The 16,749-nt window shown below is 45.7% G+C and overlaps 1 protein-coding gene across 3 annotated transcripts in view; it reads left to right on the top strand.

Moving 5' to 3' along the window:
- The window catches only part of LOC141148377 (uncharacterized), a 185,921-nt gene that overhangs the window by 16,718 nt on the left and 152,454 nt on the right, over positions 1-16,749 (top strand). For 2 of the 3 annotated variants that reach the window (XM_073635812.1, XM_073635809.1), the window contains exons 1-2: positions 4,989-5,103; positions 7,632-7,770. The gene's annotated coding sequence lies outside the window, so the exon portion shown is untranslated. Of the gene's footprint in view, positions 1-4,988; positions 5,104-7,631; positions 7,771-16,749 lie in introns of those variants that run through there. The other variant, XM_073635810.1, reaches the window with a different exon arrangement.

The raw sequence follows: 16,749 nt of genomic DNA, 5'->3' as shown, positions 1-16,749 counted from the left end.
TAGTGGGACACGGCATGGCACCCCAACCGCGGTGCGATTTTGTCGCGATTGTCACCCGACAAATCGCGGCAAAATCATGTAAACAGAATTGTGGGATGCCTGTCACCTAAAAGAAGTTTTGCTTTGCGATTGGGGTGCCATTATCCCCATCCCCTCCTATTAAAAATCTTCTTCCCTTACCAGCACAAATCCTCCTCCCTCCAATACCCCCATGGCAGCCGACAGGGGGTATCACGGGGCCCCAGCACACAGGGGGGGCCCGGACAGCAGGGGGTTCTGAGCGGTGGGTGTGGGGGGCAATTAAAGAGGAGGGAGGACAATTAGAGAGATTGGGGGGCAATTAGAGGAGGGGGCAATTACAGAGAAGGGGGTGCAAATACAGAGGAGGGGGTGCAAATACAGAGGAGGGGGTAATTACAGAGATAGGGGGGCAATTAGAGGAGGGGGACAATTACAGAGGAGGGGGGCAATTACAAAGAAGGGGGGGTATTACAGAGGAGGGGGGTGCAAATACAAAGGAGGGGGGTGCAAATACAGAGGAGGGGGATGCAAATACAGAGGAGGGGTGGCAATTACAGAGGAGGGGGGGCAATTACAAAGGAGGAAGGGACAATTACAGAGGAGGGGGCAATTGCAGAGAAGGGGGGCAATTACAGAGGAGGGGGGTGTAAATACAGAGGAGGGGGTGGCAAATACAGAGGAGGGGGTGGCAAATACAGAGTAGGGGGTGGCAAATACAAAGGAGGGGGTGGCAAATACAGAGGCGGGGCAAACACAGAGGAGTCAAAACATAAGGGAAAGAGAGGCGACGGGCAGCTGCTGGGGCAGATGTTTTTTAATAAAATAAATGCTTAAAAACAATCCACTCAATCTTCATGTCAGAGCTGTATATGTCAGTCTGTGAAGTCAGCTGTCCCATTCTCCCCTCTGATCTACATTGCTGTTACTACTAAATCTCTGGAGGAAACAGAGAGCCGCTGGAAACTCATGTGAACTGTCAGCCTCTGATTATTGAGGCGTAGTTAAGCCTCCGGAACGCTCTGATTGGTCACAGCGTCCCAGGCTATCTGACAACACACTGCAGTTTCCCCGCAGCTCTGTATCCTTGGCTTCCTCCAGCAATTCAGTGATAACAGCAGAGTGGATCGGAGGGGAGAATGGGACAGCTGACTTTGGCCCTATGGTACCCCCTGTCAGCTGGAAATGGTGTCTGGGTGTGAGGCAGAGGGAAACCTGGGCACAGCCTCCTAAGCCCATAATGTCCAGGTCAAAACCGAACAGATGGAAACCCTACTGCCCACCGCTGAGTCGCTGACTGATATCGGGACTGATCGCGCGGCACATCCTTCAATGTCTCTTGGTCACTACTGTGTACCCCCTCTCCACAACTGCACCTCTGGACCCCTTTACATTACACAGCACCCTACACCTCTGGACCCCTTTACATTACACAGCCTTTGTACCTCTAGACCCCTTTACATTACACAGCACTCTGCACCTCTGGACCCCTTTACATTACACAGCACCCTGCACATTTGGACCCCTTTACATTACACATCACCCTGCACCTCCAGACCTCATTACATTACACAGCACCCTGCACCTCTGGACCCCTTTACATTACACAGGACCCTGCACCTCTGGACCCCTTTACATTACACAGCACCCTGCACCTCTGGACCCCTTTACATTACACAGCACCCTGCACCTCTGGACCCCTTTAAATTACACAGCACCATGCACCTCTGGACCCCTTTACATTACACAGCCCTTGCACCTCTGGACCCCTTTACATTACACAGCACCCTGCAACCCTGGACCCCTTTACATTACACAGCACCCTCCACCTCTGGACTCCTTTACATTACACAGACCCCCACAGCTCTGGACCCCTGTATGTTACACAGACACCCCCTAACAGTTCTGGACCCCCTGCATGTTACACAGACCCCCCTACAGTGCAGACCCCCCCATTCAGTACTTACCCCCTACAGTGCAGACCCCCTCCCTACAGTACAGACCCCCCTACAGTGCAGACCCCTTCCTACAGTACAGACCCCCCTACAGTGCAGAACCCCCTACAGTGCAGACCCCCCCTACAGTACAGACCCCCCTACAGTGCAGACCCCCCCTTCAGTACAGACCCCCCTACAGTACAGACCCCCCTACAGTGCAGACCCCCCTACAGTGCAGACCCCCTCCTACAGTACAGACCCCCCCCTACAGTGCAGACCCCCCCCTACAGTGCAGACCCCCTCCTACAGTACAGACCCCCCTACAGTGCAGACCCCCCTACAGTGCAGACCCCCCCCTACAGTGCAGACCCTCCCTACAATACAGACCCCCCCATTCAGACCCATAATGTACCTCAGTCCTCATATGATCAGGTGGGACATGCTCAGCACTGGTTGGGTCCCCTCCCCATGTGTAAATATAATGGAGGAGGAGGAGGCGGTCACGAGAGAAGGGGATCGTTGTGGCCGGGTGTGCCGACGGGTGTCACTCGGGTGTGGCTCGCACCCCCCTGCAAAGCCACTGAAGCTCGCCTCAGGCTCTCCATGTGCCTGTCACTGCCTGCTATCTCCACTAGTCAGTGCCACTGCCTTAACCCGCCTGCTATCTCCTATTCAGTCGCGGAGGGGGGGTGCCTGCCTGACACCCCCTCCCAGTGTGTGGCACCTGGGGCAGCCCGGACATCTGAATGATGCTTGGCTGGGGTCACTGGGCAGATGGGGCCCCCGGGCAACTGCCCAGCATGCCCATGCGAAAAGACGGCCCTGACCGTGGCAGCATTTGATGGTACAGTGGCTGTGTTTAATGGGCACAGTGGCTGCGTTTGATGGCCACAGTGGAAGCATTTGATGGCACAGTGGCTGCGTTTGATGGGCACAGTGGCAGAGTTTGATGGCACAGTGGCTGCGTTTGATGGGCACAGTGGCTGCGTTTGATGGCACAATGGCTTCAATTGATGAGCACAGTGGCAGCATCCGATGGGCACAGTAGCAGCGTTTGATGGCACAGTGGCTGCGTTTGATGGCATAGTGGCTGTAATTGATGAGCACAGTGGCAGCATTTGATGGGCACAGTGGCAGCGATTGATGGCACAGTGGCAGTGTTTGATGGCACAGTGGCTGCGTTTGATGGGCACAGTGGCTGCGTTTGATGGGCACAGTGGCTGCAATTGATGGCACAGTGGCAGCGTTTGATGGGCACAGTGGTAGCGTTTGATGGCAAAGTGGCTGCGTTTGATGGGCACAGTGGCTGCATTTGATGGGCACAGTGGCTGCGTTTGATGGGCACAGTGGCTGCGTTTGATGGGCACAGTGGCTGCGTTTGATCGCACAGTGGCTGCAATTGATGGGCACAGTGGCAGCGTTTGATGGGCACAGTGGCTGCGTTTGATGGGCACAGTGGCAGCGTTTGATGGCACAGTGACAGTGTTTGATGGCACAGTGGCTGCGTTTGATGGGCACAGTGGCTGCGTTTGATGACACAGTGGCTGCAGTTGATGGGCACAGTGGCAGCATTTGATGGGCACAGTGGCAGCATTTGATGGGCACAGTGGCGGCATTTGATAGGCACATTGGCAGCATTAGATGGCACAGTGGCAGCGTTTCATGGCACAGTGGCTGCGTTTCATGGCACAGTGGCTGAGTTTGATGGGCACAGTGGCTGCGTTTAATGGCACAGTAGCTGCAATTGATGGCACAGTGGCTGCAATTGATGGCACAGTGACTGTAATTGATGGGCACAGTGGCAGCGTTTGATGGGCACAGTGGCCAGTGCCATCCTAAGAGCATTATAGGCCCCCGGGCAATACAGTGCACTGAGGCCCTGTCTATACAATCACACATGAGGCCCCACTCACACCCATAATGGGAAAAATAATTCAAGCGATAAAAAATAACGGTGGCAGCGTTTGATGGCATAGTGACTGCGTTTGATGGGCACAGTAGCTGCGTTTGATGGCACAGTGGCTGCAATTGATGGGCACAGTGGCAGCGTTTGATGGGCACAGTGACTGCATTTGATGGGCACAGTGGCAGCGTTTGATGGCACAGTGACAGCGTTTGATGGCACAGTGGCTGCGTTTGATGGGTACAGTGGCAGCGTTTGATGGCACAGTAGCAGCGTTTGATGGCACAGTGGCTGCGTTTGATGGCACAGTGGCTGTAATTGATGGGCACAGTGGCAGTGTTTGATGGCCACAGTGGCAGCGTTTGATGGCACAGTGGCAGTGTTTGATGGCACAGTGGCAGTGTTTGATGGCACAGTGGCTGCGTTTGATGGGCACAGTCGCTGCGTTTGATGGCACAGTGGCTGCAATTGATAGGCACAGTGGCTGCAATTGATGGGCACAGTGGCAGCGTTTGATGGCACAGTGGCTGCGTTTGATGGCACAGTGGCTGCGTTTGATGGCACAGTGGCTGCGTTTGATGGCACAGTGGCTGTAATTGATTTTTTTTTTCAGAATTTTTCAGTTTGTTTGTGCCCCCCAAAAATTTGGAGCACCAGCTACCACTGTGCACAAGGCTTTTCCCTCTTCCCCCTGTCCACCTGGCTCCGGTGCTGCCCTCTTGTCACCAATCTGTGGGCATCATTACTATTAATCTGGTGGGGGTGTGTGGGTTAGAGGAGCGGGATTGGTCGCACACTGAAGAGACCCTGCTGGATCATGAAATATGGAAAGTATTTCTCTTTATTCCACCACCCTAGAAAAAACAATTGTTTAAATATTGCAGGGGGAGAGGGTGGCACTCCAAGGGTAGATTTTTTCTGTTTCATGGAGTTGAGTTTTAATTTTATTAACAGTTCCTCATACAGTAATAGATTTTACTGAAACCAAACTATGGAATGTGTGCTTGCTCTTAGAACTTCATTCCTTACACTATTTTACTGAATAAACCGGTGTCAGATGACACACTTGTATTCATTATTTATTCCTTCTGCACTCATATTGGCTGCAATACGCGGGGAATTTCCCCGACATTGCTGAGTGAGCGGGAAATTCAAACTATCAGCAGAACAGGTAAGAGGTCCGTGATTATAACTCAGGAGAAGTGAAACTGATAGTACAGAAGCCACGTCGTGTCTCAGAGGAAGGTGAGTACACAATCTGCTTTTCATAGCTACAAGTTAAAGTGCATGAAAATCCTAAAGTGTTTTTTTTTGTGTTGAGTGTAGAAGGACTGAAAACTATGTCAGGTTTTAATTGCTGTCTGTATCCCCACTGGGGAGATTCCCCCTCTCCATTTGTCCTGGTCACCATTGTTTCTGGAATAGAATGTTATGGGAAATCCAAAGTGTGCCACCAGAACAAAAATAAAGGGGAAATCTTCAATAAATCATTTTTTTCTGCTGACCAGTCAAAAGCTGAGTATACACTAGTAGAATGTAGAACGAAAGTTCCTATAAAAATTCTCAGTTCATTTGATGGCTTGATGAATGTTGTTCAAAAGTAGTTCAAAATGTTATTTATTTATTTTCACATTTGATTTTGTAACAAATAGACTTTACTGACCAGAAACCACATATTCATTTGAATTCAAGTTTTTGTGCTCATTCACACGTTTTAAAGTTTACCTTTAAAGTGTATTTCCACTTTGGCAGTCAAATTTAAGAAAACCTCACTATATGTTCCTATTCACACTGCATATAAAAATATATATATATTTCTTACCTTTTAGATGTTTCAAAGAAGAAGGTGTGATTGATTTTAAGGCTTCATGTACACGGGACGTTTTTACAACCTCTCCTGAACGATTTAACTTGACAGATAGTAACCCACATTTAAAACATCTGTTTTGTTGTGTTTACATGCTGCGTTTTGCTGCGTTTAGAAGCGTTTTTTTTAAAAAAACGCCTCTAAAGGAGATACAGCTAAACGTGAGTTTAAAGGAGTTGTAAAGTCTCATGGTTTTTCACCTTAATATATTCTATGCATTAAGGTGAAAAACCTCCTGTCATGCAGCTGCCCCCCCCCCCCCTTACTTACCTGAACCCGATCGTTCCAGCAGTGAGAATGAGCCCAGCAGCTCCAGCTGCTGTCTCGGTCCTCATTTGATAGATTGGTTTCAATTAAAATACATGGGCTGCGACTTAATGTGTCCAAAGGCGCATGACAAGTCACACAAATCTAAATGGAGCCTTTGTAAATAGACCCCTTATAGTGATAGTGCAGAAATACCAACCATATACATGCAAAAAAAAGGGAAAAATCTGAATACAAAGAACACTTAGGGGTTTATGTAGAAAATGTTCATTGTATGGATGTGACAAATATCCACACATTTAGAATGAAAATCAACTTATTTTCTCCAATATATATATATAGCCCCCTTATCAGCACCACCTAGTGAACCTAGAGAGTTTTAACCTGATTGAGATATTTATGGGAAAAAATTATGGGCACTAAGTGATGCTGTTGATATAGAAACTACACATAAGAGAAAGTATGTAAATTTTCAGTCTTATTCCCTGTACACACGATTGGACTTTCCGAAGGAAAATGTCCGATCGGAGCTTGTTGTCGGAAATTCCGACCGTGTGGGGGCTCCATCGGACTTTTTCCATCTGAATTTCCGACACACAAAGTTTGAGAGCAGGCTATAACATTTTCCGACAACAAAATCCGATCGCGTAAATTCCGATCGTGTGTGGACAATTCCGACACACAAAGTGCCACGCATGTTCAGAATCAAGCAGAAGAGTTACACTATTGAACTTAATTTTTCTCGGCTCGTCGTACATTTTGTACGTCACCGCGTTCTTGATGCTCGGAATTTCCGACAACTTTTTGTGACCGTGTGTATGCAAGACAAGTTTGAGCCAACATCCGTCTGAAAAAATCCAATGGATTTTGTTGTCGGAATGTCCGATCGTGTGTACAGGGCATAAATGTGTGGATGTTTTAGCTGGAGAGCCCAGGAACCACAGAGGGTGGATTAGCAGGTGGATTAGCGGGGGGGTTGGCTATATAGCCACCTGGATCACTTTTACATGACAACTCGGAGCTTATATCTGCTACTGCAGCCACAAGCTTCTTTTAAACCCTTCACTTTCTAGGTTTACGTAGTACATTCAGGGAGGTGAAGTGGTTAATGTGTTTTCTATAGGTGCTTTGAGTTCCTCTTTAACAATGACAGGTTAACATGGAGTGATCTGTAGCAGTTAAGTTCATTTTAGCCTTCACTTTTGCCCACATTCACATTGAATGAGGCTTTGAAATCGTGTGACTACATCTAAACTCGTACAATTTCAAAGCCACATTTTAGTACGACATCGGGTACGGCTTGAAAGACATCTGTGCAGCGTCATGCACAGATGTCTATTGAATTCGCCCCCGAAGTCACCAAAAGTACTACTTTTTGAAATCGTTGAGGCGCCGCAAAGTCGGTGTTGCACCGATTGGGACAGTGCCATTGCCGGCAATAGGCTGCGATTTGTCTGGCATGTCAAATCGCGGCGATGTGAACCTGGGCTTACTGATTTCAGGTAGAGGATGGAGTCGAGTTCTCAGCTTTGGGTGCTGCTATAATCATATTATTACACAATGACAAGGACAAGGGGGTGCATGCTACAGGTGACTCATCTTCGTGTCTACTTTTCCTTGTTCCTATTGGCTGCAACAGTGAGAATCCCATGATACTGCTGGAGAAGCGGGAAATTTGAACCGTCAGCAGAACAGCAAACCAAATCTCTGAATTACCATCTCGGGATAAGTGACACCATCTGTACTGAAGTCAAATCACTCCCCTCATCTTATAAGGGGTAAGTGCTCAATCTGCACTTATAACTGCAATTTAAAGTGTATCTAACCCCAAGAACAGAAATGTGACATATTGCATCTTACCGGTCCTTAGATTTGGTGGCTGCATTTGTTTTTGTTTTTTTTAATGCATAGTTAATTTTCAGGAAGTACAGAGAATATCAATTGATTCTGCCATAAATGCTGGGTCCTTGATTAGGGTGTGCCCAGGCACACCCGACACACACCCTGCACACGCCTATAGTCATAGCTCCCATATGTGTCATATGTCATATGTGTGCACTGAACAGATGCAGCAGTTAGATAAAAAATGGAAACGACGGTGGCTGGTCAGCAAGCGGTTAAAAAAAATGTGCCATGCCTCTTACTAAATACCTTGGACTGTCTACTTCCCAAAACTGGGTCATTTGGGGGTATTTGTACTGTCCTGAAATTTTCAAAAATCAAATAGGCCGTCAGCACATCAGGATTGATTCTCAAATAAAATAGAATAGGTTGTAGATGAAGAGACACTATTGCCCCGTACACACGGTCGGATTTTCCGACGGAAAATGTGTGATAGGACCTTGTTGTCGGAAATTCCGACCGTGTGTAGGCTCCATCACACATTTTCCATCGGATTTTCCGACACACAAAGTTGGAGAGCAGGATATAAAATTTTCCGACAACAAAATCCGTTGTCGGAAATTCCGATCGTGTGTACACAAATCCGACACACAAAGTGCCACGCATGCTCAGAATAAATAAAAGGATGAAAGCTATTGGCCACTGCCCCGTTTATAGTCCCGACCTACGTGTTTTACGTCACCGCGTTTAGAATGATCGGATTTTCCGACAACTTTGTGTGACCGTGTGTATGCAAGACAAGTTTGAGCCAACATCCGTCGGAAAAAATCCTAGGATTCTGTTGTCAGAATGTCCGAACAAAGTCCGACCGTGTGTACGGGGCATAAGTGTCTCTTCATCTACAACCTACCTACACATATATATTTTGTATTTGTTTTATATAGAGCACTGGGATGTGGATACCACTAGAGACAAGCAGAATACATCACCCATCATGTGATACATCTCCCACTCAGCCACTCCTCTCTATGTAAACCTACCACACTATACAGACCTCCCTTTGTTTTCCAAGGCTCTGAGGAAGAGGGAACCTCTCAAAACACATTAACCTACCATTGAGCGTTTGCCCTTGCATGGGCTTAACTCATTTTAAATTAATATTTTGTAACCTAGGTTTCATGAATATGTAGTAATTCCTTTGTACTCATCTACTCTGTTTAGAATAAACAATATCATTTTGATCTATGTGTTAGATCACGCACCTTTTTCTTTTTTCTCACCTAAAGTGGGCATCCCATAACATCCCATCCCTATCCAAGTTGAAACCCCTAATAAAATATAAAAATAAAGTTACAGACTGTTCTCTGTCTCTGGGGTGCTTGTGAAGATTCTGTGTGCCTGGCTGTGCAGAAGTGGGGGATCCAGGTTATCAGCAGTCCCTACGGGGGTGTGCTACACATGTACGTGGGGTGGTCTGCAAGCGGTTAATATTGTTTTCAGTGCCATATACAGTAATACGTGGAAGCTTAGAATTCACTTAATATAATTAACAGCTCCATTTCTTACTGTACTGCTTTTGGATGTGTTGCAACAGATTTTTATTTCCAGAGGGTTTTGCAGGAAACCGAAACTATCAGCAGAACAGGTAAGAGCTTTGTGATTATAGCTCAGGAGAAGTGAAAGTAACAGTACAGAGGAAGATGAGTTGTCGTGAGTGTGTGTTTTTAAAATCGAATTGTGATAAATTTGGGGAATATGTAATAAGATAAAAAGGACGAGCTTGGCGAATTGTAAATGATTAATAAAAGGGTGGTGCCTGAATAATAAATATAGTTGAAAGACAGTGCCTCTAGCCGATTACGGCAATTAGTAAAAAGCTTAATAACAATATGAATTTGTTCAGACACTCAATAGTACACCACAACAGTTTCCTGAGTTCTTTAAGCCTATGGTGATTTCTTACCAATATACAGTATCTCACAAAAGTGAGTACACCCCTCACATTTTTGTAAAACATTTTATTCTATCTTCTCATGTGACAACACTGAAGAAATGACACTTTGCTACAATGTAAAGTAGTGAGTGTACAGCTTGTATAACAATGTAAATTTGCTGTCCTCTCGAAAAAACTCAACACACAGCCATTAAACATAAAACAAATGAGGTATAGTGAGGCTTGTTTTAACATGTATACAGTATGAATTCGGTACCATGGAACTAAGGTTGCCCTCCAACCCCTATACACATGTAACCCAAAATTGTCCCAAACAGGGGGGGACCAAGAAGAAAAGCGAGGCTCAAAGGAGAGGCACAATAATAGTGATGAATGCGAATAAATATTTATTGGTACAAAATAGAAAAACATGGAGATATGTACAAGAGCATTACCAATGAATAACCCTGCCCTAATAAAATTGATCAATACCTAGATTGATCAAAAACAAACAAATCACAGACATGGGGAACATGAAACATGTATGGACTTACAAAACTAAACAAAAACGTCCAGATGAAGCTACACACGTTTTGACGTCACTCCGCCCGGACGTCACGCCCGCTGTCATCCCCCGGTGGGGCTAGCCGACTCACCTACTGAGGGAGCGTTCCGCTCCATGGTTCGGAACAGCCGTATGGAGGGCAACAGGTGCACCTGGATGGCCGGCCACATATCCTTTGAGCCCCGCTTTTCTTCTTGGTCCCCCCCTGTTTGGGATAATTTTGGGTTACACAGCCATTAAAGCAGAACTCCGACCAAAGTTTTCTTTTCCATGTCCTTGTTTCTGATCTCCTATCTTCACCAAGATTGCCATTCATGTTCTTCTGAGCTCTGTAGTTGCTCTGTAATAGGCTGCTGAACTTGCTGGGAAAAAAACGTTATTGCCTGCTGACTTCCTGTTTGTAAGACATTCATGCATTTATGTGCTGGTGGCTTTATCTATTGAATTTATATAATTCACGCACACTTGTATACACATCATTAGTGTGTTTATCACATGAAATTTATGCAATTTTTTTGCAATTTTATGCACATTTATATTCTGTTGGCTATTATCTTTTTGAACTTATCTAATTTATTTATTTGAAGTGAGCTGTGCACTGATTGATATTTGATGGGGTGTAGGGATGTTCTAAAAGCAAGTGAACCCTCGTATGATATCCTGCCTAGAGTGTTCCTTCAAACCCATTCAGATCTGGAGACCATTCTGATGAAAGTTATGACACGCACACAAGACATGCAGTTCTCAGAATGATCTGCTCAATTTATTTCCGTGTTTCCACTTATTTAACCAAAATGACATCACAACAAAAGTTAAACCCTTTCATTAATATATGGTAAAGATACAGACATACAGGATGTTTCATCTAGCAAGCAAGAGTGGAAATTTACTGAGTACATGTATAAAACAATATAACGCCCTATTTTCTCATATCGAAACTAACAACAGGAAAAGGCTAACAGGAAAGGGGCTATCACATAATTTAAAAGAAGTCAGGCCATTTATAAGAAATTGAAACGTAACTTCTCATAAACGTCACATATACATATTATTCTAAAATGGATAGTCTTTTAAAATGGTGGACAGCAAGCTAAAATATCCTTACAATCCCCTCTTAGATCATATTTGTATGATCTCACTTCCTTGTCACGATGGTGCAATCAGTCTGTTTCTGATAATACATACTACAAGTGTGAGCATTTCTAGTGGAATTTTCTAAGTTATAACACCCCGTAGGATTATGGCTTCTACTAATAATGTGAAAGGTAATGGTATTATTTGTTCTTCTACTGATTTTTATGAGATCAAGGGGAGTTTTTCCTTTAAAAAAAAGGGGGTGATATTCTAAGGCATGGCCATTAATGGTATCCTAACAGTGCTAGGGTGCAATTTGCTACAAAACCAACATTTCTGAAATCCTGATTTCTGAGCATAAGCATATTTAAATTTTAGCAAAAGCATTTTATCAGCAAAATTATCCTCTTGTTTCTAACTTGTATCACTGTAATGTTCTCCTGTGTATGTATGTTCCCACAAAAACTTTTACTGGCACCCAAATCTTCAGGGTGGTAAGTACAGTTAGTGATGATCCAAATGGGTGGGAACACTATCAGGGTGATCCATAACAGGAGGCAAAATGCTTTGCCAGAAGTCTGTGGTGAAATAAGCGAGGTCATCTTCTCTGGCCGGACCTGCTTTTCCAGGAACTCCTCCTTCATCTGCTTGGACTTCAGCTTGAGGGCCTCCTGTGTTTAGGATCTTCTTCCTGCTCTTGGGGCTTTGGGCAACCTTTTTCACTCGGCTGACATGGATCCAGGACTGGCAGTTTTCCACCAGGATAGATGATCTGGTCACTGCAACCGCTGTGGTAGGAGGTCCAAAGGGATACTCTTGCTTCTTATTTCTGTTCAGCTGTTGGACCACCACGGTGTCTCCCTCCTTAAAGAGGTGAGTAGCTTCCTGTGAAGAAAAAGGAGAGGTGCGAGCAACATTTCTTTGACTGTATCCAATGTTTCAACCAGTTTTCTTACATATTCTTCCTGTATTAAGTCTAAATCTCCCTTTTCTACCATTAAAGGTGCTCTGGCCTATGGGGTGGGGAAAGGTCTACCCATCAAAACTTAAAAAACTTATTTCTGCCAGGACTGCTGGGAGGACCTTTCTCCAGTTGGCAAAGGTTTCTCCTGTGGCCTTTCTTATCTTGTCTTTTATTGTTCTAATGATTCTTTCTACTATTCCTGAACTTGGAGGGTGGTAGGGAATGTGAAACTTCCATTCTATCTTGAGAGTTTTTACCAAGTCTTGGCAGACCCTGGCTATAAAAGCTGGACTATTTGAGAACATGTCCACAATTATCAAAAGATATTCCTGTCTTTTGCCTAGTTTGGGCATGTGTGTGAGATCAGCTGTGACTTGTATACCTGCGTGGCCTATTCCGTGGTACTGTGAATGAACTTGCCGTTGGTATACATGGTTTCCCCTCTTTGCAGAGAAGTCCAGCCCTTGGATCTCTCTGCACACCCTTTCCATTCCAGTCCCTTAATTCATAATTTGATGCATAATCCTGGAGATCTGCAAGTGACTGTTCAAATGGGGATAGGTCAGGTATCAGCATAGCAATTTGGATGTCTGCTGTCTGTGAGATAGCAGCTTGTTTAGCAGCAAGGTCAGCCATTTTTCCCTGGCTATCTCTGTCTGTTGGCCTGTGTGTGCTCTGCAGTGTACTATAGCCTAGAGCAAGAACCATCCACAAAAACATTCTGTGTTTCTGGTAGTGCTGTGGAAGATAAATCAGACCTGGGGGATGTGTCTTGGTGAATGAGGTTTATGCAGTCATGTTGTGGCACGACCTCATCCTGTTCTCCTTTTAATCCTAAAAGGGCGTTTAAAATTGGTGCTGGGCCTGCAGTGGGAGAAGCATATTTAATGTGCAATTTTGGATTGGATCACCTCATATCCGCTCAACCCCTGAGCAGACATGTGCTGTGTATGTACATTTTTCAACAAGATTGACACATTGTTGGTGGTCTGAAGTGTGGTGTCGTGTCCCAGAGTGAAAGATGTTGCCACCAACCATCATCGCAAAGCACGCTAGACCTCTGAGTCACGCGGGACCATCTTTGACAAAAAAACTACAGGGCGCAGTCTCACACCATGTTCCTGGGCCAGTACTCCCGCCATGGTTCTGCAATTTTCTCTGGCAAACAAGTGAAACATTTTGCCATATTCAAGGAGGCCGAAGCTGGGGCTGGTAACCATTGCACATTTCAACATGGCAAAAGCATTTAACATTTCATCAGACCATTTTACAGTATCAGACATTTCAGAGAGGGTTGCTTGTCTCAATATATTGTCATTGAAAGAGCAGTCAGGTATCCACTGGCGGCAGTAACCAATCATACCTAGGAAGGTGAGCATGTGCTTCCTGTGAAGTGGACGGGGCAGACCCATCAGAGCCGCAGCTCTTTTGTGACTGACTCTTCTTTCTCCTTTTGGGAGCACAAATATTCAACTGTTTATTTAACACCATTGTAACTTTTTCTTAGACACTTTGTGACCACAGACATGTAACCATTTCAATAAAGATAGACTATCGGCTCGGCAGTCCTCCTCTGAAAAACTACAAATCAAAAAATCATCAACATACTGCAACAGTACAGAACCATGAGGGGCAGTCCAGGGCCCAAGGGTGGCTTGGAGTACAGTGGCCGTGTCTCCTCATCTACAGGGATGGAAAAAAAGCGCTGCCTAGATAGGGTAAGTGCATTAGACCCGACTGACTGACAGACGGATGGACGGACCGGGGGGGTGTTACTGTTTGCTGCCGCCCCCCAACAAAGAAAATAACCACCGGCTGGCACTGTTAGTTAGTATAGGTGTTAGAAGGGGGTGGGGTGTTTGAGATTAGTTAGTGATATCCCGGAATTCTACTTTAATTATCTAATTATTTACTATTATCACTATTACTATTACTCCTAATGCTAAAAACAGTATGGGAGTGATTTACTAAAACTGGAGAGTGCAAAATCTGGCGCAGCTCTGCATAGAAACCAATCAGATTCCAGTTTTTTTTTTTACCAAAGCTTAATTGAACAAGCGGAAGTTAGAAGTTTATTGGCTGTCATGTAGAGCTGCACCAGATTTAGCTTTCTCCAGTTTTAGTAAATCAACCCCTGTGCAACTCTACAATTCAACTCATCAAGTCATTATTAGTCCGCAATTCTTACTTGTAATTAATAGAATTATGCAATCCTAGACCTGCACAAATCTATGCATCAGTAAAGAATTGTGATATTGCTAAAAATACAAAAATGCTAAGCAAAAAACAAACAAAATACTAAAATACAACCTTACACTTAGGTTAGAGAGCTGCTCTTTATAAAGCTAATGAATAGCCTGAAAAATTGTAAATAACAATATAGTTATTAACTGCGCTCTCACCTCCACAAACTTGTAAATGTACTCATAAAGTGCTAAAACTCCAGTGAAATGTGTTTGAGGTAGTTAACACGAACAATATAGTTATAGTGTCCTTTAAAAATTCCAAGTGAATCCAAAAAACACCACAGTAGTTCCACACCGAATGTGACCCTGAGTGTCTCCTCTTCACCAACACACAAGCACACAGCCCACTCACCGGAACTTTTTGACCTCTATTACAGGCAGTCAAAAACAGCATTAGGTATCTGGTGGTTCGCTTGCATTTATACACTGCTTTACATATTAGGGGAACATCTATGATCGGACCATCGATAACGGTGCTCCTACTCTCATGGCAGAACTTGATCAAAGAGGGAGGTAAAACAGAAGCCTCCCTTACTTACCCTCATTTATTTTAGTTTCCATGATCTTGCTGTTTTTGCTAGCTAAAAGATAAAAAATAAATATGTAAACTTTCACAACACAGAATATATACCACGTATCAGTGGCGTAGCATGGGGGGTGTGAGGGGGGCGGAGGCCCCGGGCGCAACATTTGGGGGGGGGCGCAATCCCATGTCAGTGTGTGTCACTCTGGCTCCGCCATCCTAATTTCTATATACTGTGTCCCCTGCGATCCGGCCGCCATGTTTAATGTCAGTTGGGTGGGCGGCACCCTGTAAATGGGTGAATGCGGTCATTTGAGGCGTGGAGCTGACCTGTCCTTAATGCTCTTGGAGTCCTGCCTCTGCTATCTTCTTTTCTGTCTCCTCTCCTCCTGACCGCATCATCTGGGACTTGAATCATTCCCCGTTGGTTGTGGCAGACAGAGGTCAGATCGATGGTGAGCAAAAAAATAGCAGGTGAGACGAGGGAGCAGCCCTTACTGCAGCTAATCATCCTCTCCAAGGCAAAGCCAGCACTGTGAGTTCTGCCTCTCTCCTCACAAGAAGTGCATGCATACTTTCCTGGCTTCCTATTGGCTGTGAGACTCGGGACACTGAGCAGCTTCCAGTCCAAAGCATACTGCTCAGAGGTCCTCTGCTGTTACATGGACATGTGTGCTGCTGTACCCAACATGTTATGACGGACATCTCTGGGTCACTCACTGTGGTATGTGACACTCAGCATGTATAACACAGTCACATAGGACAAACTACACTTACAGTCTACACTACACACATACACAGAGCATCACCCTCTTCTCCACTTATTCCAAATGTCCCTCCTCTCCTCCCACTTATCCCAAATGTCCCTCCTCTCCCCCCACTTATCCCAAATGTCCCTCCTCTCCCCCCACTTATCCCAAATGTCCCTCCTCTCCCCCCACTTATCCCAAATGTCCCTCCTCTCCCCCCCACTTATCCTCAATGTACCTCCTCTCCCCCCACTTATACCCAATGTCCCTCCTCTCCCCCCACTTATCCCCAATGTACCTCCTCTCCCCCCACTTATCCCAAATGTCCCTCTTCTCCCCCCACTTATCCCAAATGTCCCTCCTCTCCCCCCACTTATCCCAAATGTCCCTCCTCTCCCCCCACTTATCCCCAATGTACCTCCTCTCCCCCCACTTATCCCAAATGTCCCTCCTCTCCCCCCACTTATCCCAAATGTCCCTCCTCTCCCCCCACTTATCCCCAATGTCCCTCCTCTCCCCCCACTTATCCCCAATGTCCCTCCTCTCCCCCCACTTATCCCCAATGTCCCTCCTCTTCCCCCACTTATCCCAAATGTCCCTCCTCTACCCCCACTTATCCCAAATGTCCCTCCTCTCCTCCCACTTATGTCCAATGTCCCTCCTCTTCCCCCACTTATCCCCAAGTCCCTCCTCTCCTCCCACTTATCCCCAATGTCCCTCCTCTCCCCCCACTTATCCCCAATGTCCCTCCTCTCCTCCCACTTATCCTCAATGTCCCTCCTCTCCCCCCACTTATCCCCAATGTCCCTCCTCTCTTCCCACTTATCCCCAATGTCCCTCCTCTCCCCCCACTTATCCCAA

Source organism: Aquarana catesbeiana, linkage group LG06, assembly GCF_042186555.1.
Source record: "Aquarana catesbeiana isolate 2022-GZ linkage group LG06, ASM4218655v1, whole genome shotgun sequence".
In the NCBI taxonomy this organism is placed as follows: domain Eukaryota; kingdom Metazoa; phylum Chordata; class Amphibia; order Anura; family Ranidae; genus Aquarana; species Aquarana catesbeiana.
This window is presented reverse-complemented; position numbering and strand designations above follow the sequence as displayed.